Genomic DNA, 8730 nt, shown 5'->3' with positions numbered 1-8730 from the left:
ACAATTTTAACGATGTAACCCCTTTAATATTTTTGGAAAAATTGGAAACGTTTGTTTTGCTACCTGAGGTGGCCAGAAAGATTCGCCAGTTAATGCTGATCAAGAATATATATGCTTTATAGGGTCGGAAATGGCTCCTTCACTGATTAAAATTATATTTTCCTCTGCAAGATTCATTAAATCGAACGATTTACTTGACAGTGTTTTAGTATTTTTAGGGACAGTCAATGTTTAAAAATAACTTTGTCAAACATGCCTTAATTTCAATTCAGAAACCGCTCCTGCATTAGTTGTTTGGCGCTTAACAAATCTGCATTCCAAATTTTACTTCTTAAGAAATCCAATTATTTTTTAGATTTTTCACAATTTTAACGATGTAAACCCTTTAATTTTTATGAAAAAATTGGAAACGTTTGTTTTGCTACCTGAGGTGGCCAGAAAGATTCGCCAGTTAATGCTGATCAATAATATATATGCTTTATAGGGTCGGAAATCGCTCCTTCACTGATTAAAATTATATTTTCCTCTGCAAGATTCATTAAATCGAACGATTTACTTGACAGTGTTTTAGTATTTTTAGGGACAGTAAATGTTTAAACATCGCATAACTTTGTCAAACATGCCTTAATTTCAATTCAGAAACCGCTCCTGTATTAGTTGTTTGGCGCTTAACAAATCTGCATACCAAATTTTACTTCCTAAGAAATCCAATTATTTTTTAGATTTTTCACAATTTTAACGATGTAACCCCTTTAATATTTTTGGAAAAATTGGAAACGTTTGTTTTGCTACCTGAGGTGGCCAGAAAGATTCGCCAGTTAATGCTGATCAAGAATATATATGCTTTATAGGGTCGGAAATGGCTCCTTCACTGATTAAAATTATATTTTCCTCTGCAAGATTCATTAAATCGAACGATTTACTTGACAATGTTTTAGTATTTTTAGGGACAGTCAATTTTTAAAAATCACATAACTTTGTCAAACATGCCTTAACTTTAATTCAGAAACCGTTCCTGTATTAGTTGTTTGGCGCTTAACAAATCTGCATACCAAATTTTACTTCTTAAGAAATCCAATTATTTTTTAGATTTTTCACAATTTTAACGATGTAACCCCTTCAATATTTTTGGAAAAATTGGAAACGTTTGTTTTGCTACCTGAGGTGGCCAGAAAGATTCGCCAGTTAATGCTGATCAAGAATATATATGCTTTATAGGGTCGGAATTGGCTCCTTCACTGATTAAAATTATATTTTCCTCTGCAAGATTCATTAAATCGAACGATTTACTTGACAATGTTTTAGTATTTTTAGGGACAGTCAATGTTTAAAAATCGCATAACTTTGTCAAACATGCCTTAATTTCAATTCAGAAACCGCTCCTGCATTAGTTGTTTGGCGCTTAACAAATCTGCATTCCAAATTTTACTTCTTAAGAAATCCAATTATTTTTTAGATTTTTCACAATTTTAACGATGTAACCCCTTTAATATTTTTGGAAAAATTGGAAACGTTTTTTTTGCTACCTGAGGTGGCCAGAAAGATTCGCCAGTTAATGCTGATCAATAATATATATGCTTTATAGGGTCGGAAATGGCTCCTTCACTGATCAAAATTATATTTTCCTCTGCAAGATTCATTAAATCGAACGATTTACTTGACAATGTTTTAGTATTTTTAGGGACAGTCAATGTTTAAAAATCGCATAACTTTGTCAAACATGCCTTAATTTCAATTCAGAAACCGCTCCTGCATTAGTTGTTTGGCGCTTAACAAATCTGCATTCCAAATTTTACTTCTTAAGAAATCCAATAATTTTTTACATTTTTTCACAATTTTAACGATGTAACCCCTTTAATTTTTTTGAAAAAATTGGAAACGTTTGTTTTGCTACCTGAGGTGGCCAGAAAGATTCGCCAGTTAATGCTGATCAAGAATATATATGCTTTATAGGGTCGGAAATGGCTCCTTCACTGATTAAAATTATATTTTCCTCTGCAAGATTCATTAAATCGAACGATTTACTTGACAATGTTTTAGTATTTTTAGGGACAGTCAATGTTTAAAAATCGCATAACTTTGTCAAACATGCCTTAATTTCAATTCAGAAACCGCTCCTGCATTAGTTGTTTGGCGCTTAACAAATCTGCATACCAAATTTTACTTCTTAAGAAATCGAATTATTTTTTAGATTTTTCACAATTTTAACGATGTAACCCCTTTAATATTTTTGGAAAAATTGGAAACGTTTGTTTTGCTACCTGAGGTGGCCAGAAAGATTCGCCAGTTAATGCTGATCAAGAATATATATGCTTTATAGGGTCGGAAATGGCTCCTTCACTGATTAAAATTATATTTTCCTCTGCAAGATTCATTAAATCGAACGATTTACTTGACAGTGTTTTAGTATTTTTAGGGACAGTCAATATTTAAACATCGCATAACTTTGTCAAACATGCCTTAATTTCAATTCAGAAACCGCTCCTGTATTAGTTGTTTGGCGCTTAACAAATCTGCATACCAAATTTTACTTCCTAAGAAATCCAATTATTTTTTAGATTTTTCACAATTTTAACGATGTAACCCCTTTAATATTTTTGGAAAAATTGGAAACGTTTTTTTTTGCTACCTGAGGTGGCCAGAAAGATTCGCCAGTTAATGCTGATCAAGAATATATATGCTTTATAGGGTCGGAAATGGCTCCTTCACTGATTAAAATTATATTTTCCTCTGCAAGATTCATTAAATCGAACGATTTACTTGACAGTGTTTTAGTATTTTTAGGGACAGTCAATGTTTAAACATCGCATAACTTTGTCAAACATGCCTTAATTTCAATTCAGAAACCGCTCCTGTATTAGTTGTTTGGCGCTTAACAAATCTGCATACCAAATTTTACTTCCTAAGAAATCCAATTATTTTTTAGATTTTTCACAATTTTAACGATGTAACCCCTTTAATATTTTTGGAAAAATTGGAAACGTTTGTTTTGCTACCTGAGGTGGCCAGAAAGATTCGCCAGTTAATGCTGATCAAGAATATATATGCTTTATAGGGTCGGAAATGGCTCCTTCACTGATTAAAATTATATTTTCCTCTGCAAGATTCATTAAATCGAACGATTTACTTGACAATGTTTTAGTATTTTTAGGGACAGTCAAGTTTTAAAAATCACATAACTTTGTCAAACATGCCTTAACTTTAATTCAGAAACCGCTCCTGTATTAGTTGTTTGGCGCTTAACAAATCTGCATACCAAATTTTACTTCCTAAGAAATCCAATTATTTTTTAGATTTTTCACAATTTTAACGATGTAACCCCTTTTATATTTTTGGAAAAATTGGAAACGTTTGTTTTGCTACCTGAGGTGGCCAGAAAGATTCGCCAGTTAATGCTGATCAATAATATATATGCTTTATAGGGTCGGAAATGGCTCCTTCACTGATTAAAATTATATTTTCCTCTGCAAGATTCATTAAATCGAACGATTTACTTGACAATGTTTTAGTATTTTTAGGGACAGTCAATTTTTAAAAATCACATAACTTTGTCAAACATGCCTTAACTTTAATTCAGAAACCGCTCCTGTATTAGTTGTTTGGCGCTTAACAAATCTGCATACCAAATTTTACTTCCAAAGAAATCCAATTATTTTTTAGATTTTTCACAATTTTAACGATGTAACCCCTTTTATATTTTTGGAAAAATTGGAAACGTTTGTTTTGCTACCTGAGGTGGCCAGAAAGATTCGCCAGTTAATGCTGATCAATAATATATATGCTTTATAGGGTCGGAAATGGCTCCTTCACTGATTAAAATTATATTTTCCTCTGCAAGATTCATTAAATCGAACGATTTACTTGACAATGTTTTAGTATTTTTAGGGACAGTCAATGTTTAAAAATCGCATAACTTTGTCAAACATGCCTTAATTTCAATTCAGAAACCGCTCCTGCATTAGTTGTTTGGTGCTTAACAAATCTGCATTCCAAATTTTACTTCTTAAGAAATCCAATTATTTTTTAGATTTTTCACAATTTTAACGATGTAACCCCTTTAATATTTTTGGAAAAATTGGAAACGTTTGTTTTTCTACCTGAGGTAGAAACCAGTTAATGCTGATCAAGAATATATATGCTTTATAGGGTCGGAAATGGCTCCTTCACTGATTAAAATTATATTTTCCTCTGCAAGATTCATTAAATCGAACGATTTACTTCACAGTGTTTTAGTATTTTTAGGGACAGTCAATGTTTAAACATCGCATAACTTTGTCAAACATGCCTTAATTTCAATTCAGAAACCGCTCCTGCATTAGTTGTTTGGCGCTTAACAAATCTGCATACCAAATTTTACTTCTTAAGAAATCCAATTATTTTTTAGATTTTTCACAATTTTAACGATGTAACCCCTTTAATATTTTTGGAAAAATTGGAAACGTTTGTTTTGCTACCTGAGGTGGCCAGAAAGATTCGCCAGTTAATGCTGATCAAGAATATATATGCTTTATAGGGTCGGAAATGGCTCCTTCACTGATTAAAATTATATTTTCCTCTGCAAGATTCATTAAATCGAACGATTTACTTGACAGTGTTTTAGTATTTTTAGGGACAGTCAATTTTTAAAAATCGCATAACTTTGTCAAACATGCCTTAATTTTAATTCAGAAACCGCTCCTGTATTAGTTGTTTGGCGCTTAACAAATCTGCAAATTTTACTTCTTAAGAAATCCAATAATTTTTTACATTTTTTCACAATTTTAACGATGTAACCCCTTTAATTTTTTTTGAAAAAATTGGAAACGTTTGTTTTGCTACCTGAGGTGGCCAGAAAGATTCGCCAGTTAATGCTGATCAAGAAGATATATGCTTTATAGGGTCGGAAATGGCTCCTTCACTGATTAAAATTATATTTTCCTCTGCAAGATTCATTAAATCGAACGATTTACTTGACAATGTTTTAGTATTTTTAGGGACAGTCAATGTTTAAAAATCGCATAACTTTGTCAAACATGCCTTAATTTCAATTCAGAAACCGCTCCTGCATTAGTTGTTTGGCGCTTAACAAATCTGCATTCCAAATTTTACTTCTTAAGAAATCCAATTATTTTTTAGATTTTTCACAATTTTAACGATGTAACCCCTTTAATATTTTTGGAAAAATTGGAAACGTTTGTTTTGCTACCTGAGGTGGCCAGAAAGATTCGCCAGTTAATGCTGATCAAGAATATATATGCTTTATAGGGTCGGAAATGGCTCCTTCACTGATTAAAATTATATTTTCCTCTGCAAGATTCATTAAATCGAACGATTTACTTGACAGTGTTTTAGTATTTTTAGGGACAGTCAATGTTTAAAAATCGCATAACTTTGTCAAACATGCCTTAATTTCAATTCAGAAACCGCTCCTGTATTAGTTGTTTGGCGCTTAACAAATCTGCATACCAAATTTTACTTCTTAAGAAATGCAATTATTTTTTAGATTTTTCACAATTTTAACGATGTAACCCCTTCAATATTTTTGGAAAAATTGGAAACGTTTGTTTTGCTACCTGAGGTGGCCAGAAAGATTTGCCAGTTAATGCTGATCAAGAATATATATGCTTTATAGGGTCGGAATTGGCTCCTTCACTGATCAAAATTATATTTTCCTCTGCAAGATTCATTAAATCGAACGATTTACTTGACAGTGTTTTAGTATTTTTAGGGACAGTCAATGTTTAAAAATCGCATAACTTTGTCAAACATGCCTTAATTTCAATTCAGAAACCGCTCCTGCATTAGTTGTTTGGCGCTTAACAAATCTGCATTCCAAATTTTACTTCTTAAGAAATCCAATTATTTTTTAGATTTTTCACAATTTTAACGATGTAAACCCTTTAATTTTTATGAAAAAATTGGAAACGTTTTTTTTGCTACCTGAGGTGGCCAGAAAGATTCGCCAGTTAATGCTGATCAATAATATATATGCTTTATAGGGTCGGAAATCGCTCCTTCACTGATTAAAATTATATTTTCCTCTGCAAGATTCATTAAATCGAACGATTTACTTGACAGTGTTTTAGTATTTTTAGGGACAGTCGATGTTTAAACATCGCATAACTTTGTCAAACATGCCTTAATTTCAATTCAGAAACCGCTCCTGTATTAGTTGTTTGGCGCTTAACAAATCTGCATACCAAATTTTACTTCCTAAGAAATCCAATTATTTTTTAGATTTTTCACAATTTTAACGATGTAACCCCTTTAATATTTTTGGAAAAATTGGAAACGTTTGTTTTGCTACCTGAGGTGGCCAGAAAGATTCGCCAGTTAATGCTGATCAAGAATATATATGCTTTATAGGGTCGGAAATGGCTCCTTCACTGATTAAAATTATATTTTCCTCTGCAAGATTCATTAAATCGAACGATTTACTTGACAATGTTTTAGTATTTTTAGGGACAGTCAATTTTTAAAAATCGCATAACTTTGTCAAACATGCCTTAATTTCAATTCAGAAACCGCTCCTGCATTAGTTGTTTGGCGCTTAACAAATCTGCATACCAAATTTTACTTCTTAAGAAATCCAATTATTTTTTAGATTTTTCACAATTGTAACGATGTAACCCCTTTAATTTTTTTGAAAAAATTGGAAACGTTTGTTTTGCTACCTGAGGTGGCCAGAAAGATTCGCCAGTTAATGCTGATCAATAATATATATGCTTTATAGGGTCGGAAATGGCTCCTTCACTGATTAAAATTATATTTTCCTCTGCAAGATTCATTAAATCGAACGATTTACTTGACAGTGTTTTAGTATTTTTAGGGACAGTCAATGTTTAAAAATCGCATAACTTTGTCAAACATGCCTTAATTTCAATTCAGAAACCGCTCCTGCATTAGTTGTTTGGCGCTTAACAAATCTGCATTCCAAATTTTACTTCTTAAGAAATCCAATTATTTTTTAGATTTTTCACAATTTTAACGATGTAAACCCTTTAATTCTTATGAAAAAATTGGAAACGTTTTTTTTGCTACCTGAGGTGGCCAGAAAGATTCGCCAGTTAATGCTGATCAAGAATATATATGCTTTATAGGGTCGGAATTGGCTCCTTCACTGATCAAAATTATATTTTCCTCTGCAAGATTCATTAAATCGAACGATTTACTTGACAGTGTTTTAGTATTTTTAGGGACAGTCAATGTTTAAAAATCGCATAACTTTGTCAAACATGCCTTAATTTCAATTCAGAAACCGCTCCTGCATTAGTTGTTTGGCGCTTAACAAATCTGCATTCCAAATTTTACTTCTTAAGAAATCCAATTATTTTTTAGATTTTTCACAATTTTAACGATGTAAACCCTTTAATTTTTATGAAAAAAATTGGAAACGTTTTTTTTGCTACCTGAGGTGGCCAGAAAGATTCGCCAGTTAATGCTGATCAATAATATATATGCTTTATAGGGTCGGAAATGGCTCCTTCACTGATTAAAATTATATTTTCCTCTGCAAGATTCATTAAATCGAACGATTTACTTGACAATGTTTTAGTATTTTTAGGGACAGTCAATTTTTAAAAATCGCATAACTTTGTCAAACATGCCTTAATTTTAATTCAGAAACCGCTCCTGTATTAGTTGTTTGGCGCTTAACAAATCTGCAAATTTTACTTCTTAAGAAATCCAATAATTTTTTACATTTTTTTCACAATTTTAACGATGTAACCCCTTTAATTTTTTTGAAAAAATTGGAAACGTTTGTTTTGCTACCTGAGGTGGCCAGAAAGATTCGCCAGTTAATGCTGATCAAGAATATATATGCTTTATAGGGTCGGAAATGGCTCCTTCACTGATTAAAATTATATTTTCCTCTGCAAGATTCATTAAATCGAACGATTTACTTGACAATGTTTTAGTATTTTTAGGGACAGTCAATGTTTAAAAATCGCATAACTTTGTCAAACATGCCTTAATTTCAATTCAGAAACCGCTCCTGCATTAGTTGTTTGGCGCTTAACAAATCTGCATTCCAAATTTTACTTCTTAAGAAATCCAATTATTTTTTAGATTTTTCACAATTTTAACGATGTAAACCCTTTAATTTTTATGAAAAAAATTGGAAACGTTTTTTTTGCTACCTGAGGTGGCCAGAAAGATTCGCCAGTTAATGCTGATCAATAATATATATGCTTTATAGGGTCGGAAATGGCTCCTTCACTGATTAAAATTATATTTTCCTCTGCAAGATTCATTAAATCGAACGATTTACTTGACAGTGTTTTAGTATTTTTAGGGACAGTCAATGTTTAAACATCGCATAACTTTGTCAAACATGCCTTAATTTCAATTCAGAAACCGCTCCTGCATTAGTTGTTTGGCGCTTAACAAATCTGCATTCCAAATTTTACTTCTTAAGAAATCCAATTATTTTTTAGATTTTTCACAATTTTAACGATGTAAACCCTTTAATTCTTATGAAAAAATTGGAAACGTTTTTTTGCTACCTGAGGTGGCCAGAAAGATTCGCCAGTTTATGCTGATCAATAATATATATGCTTTATAGGGTCGGAAATGGCTCCTTCACTGATTAAAATTATATTTTCCTCTGCAAGATTCATTAAATCGAACGATTTACTTGACAGTGTTTTAGTATTTTTAGGGACAGTCAATGTTTAAACATCGCATAACTTTGTCAAACATGCCTTAATTTCAATTCAGAAACCGCTCCTGCATTAGTTGTTTGGCGCT

This window comes from Drosophila serrata, unplaced genomic scaffold, assembly GCF_035046125.1.
Source record: "Drosophila serrata isolate PLE 108 unplaced genomic scaffold, ASM3504612v1 contig_362, whole genome shotgun sequence".
Taxonomy (NCBI): domain Eukaryota; kingdom Metazoa; phylum Arthropoda; class Insecta; order Diptera; family Drosophilidae; genus Drosophila; species Drosophila serrata.
This window is presented reverse-complemented; position numbering follows the sequence as displayed.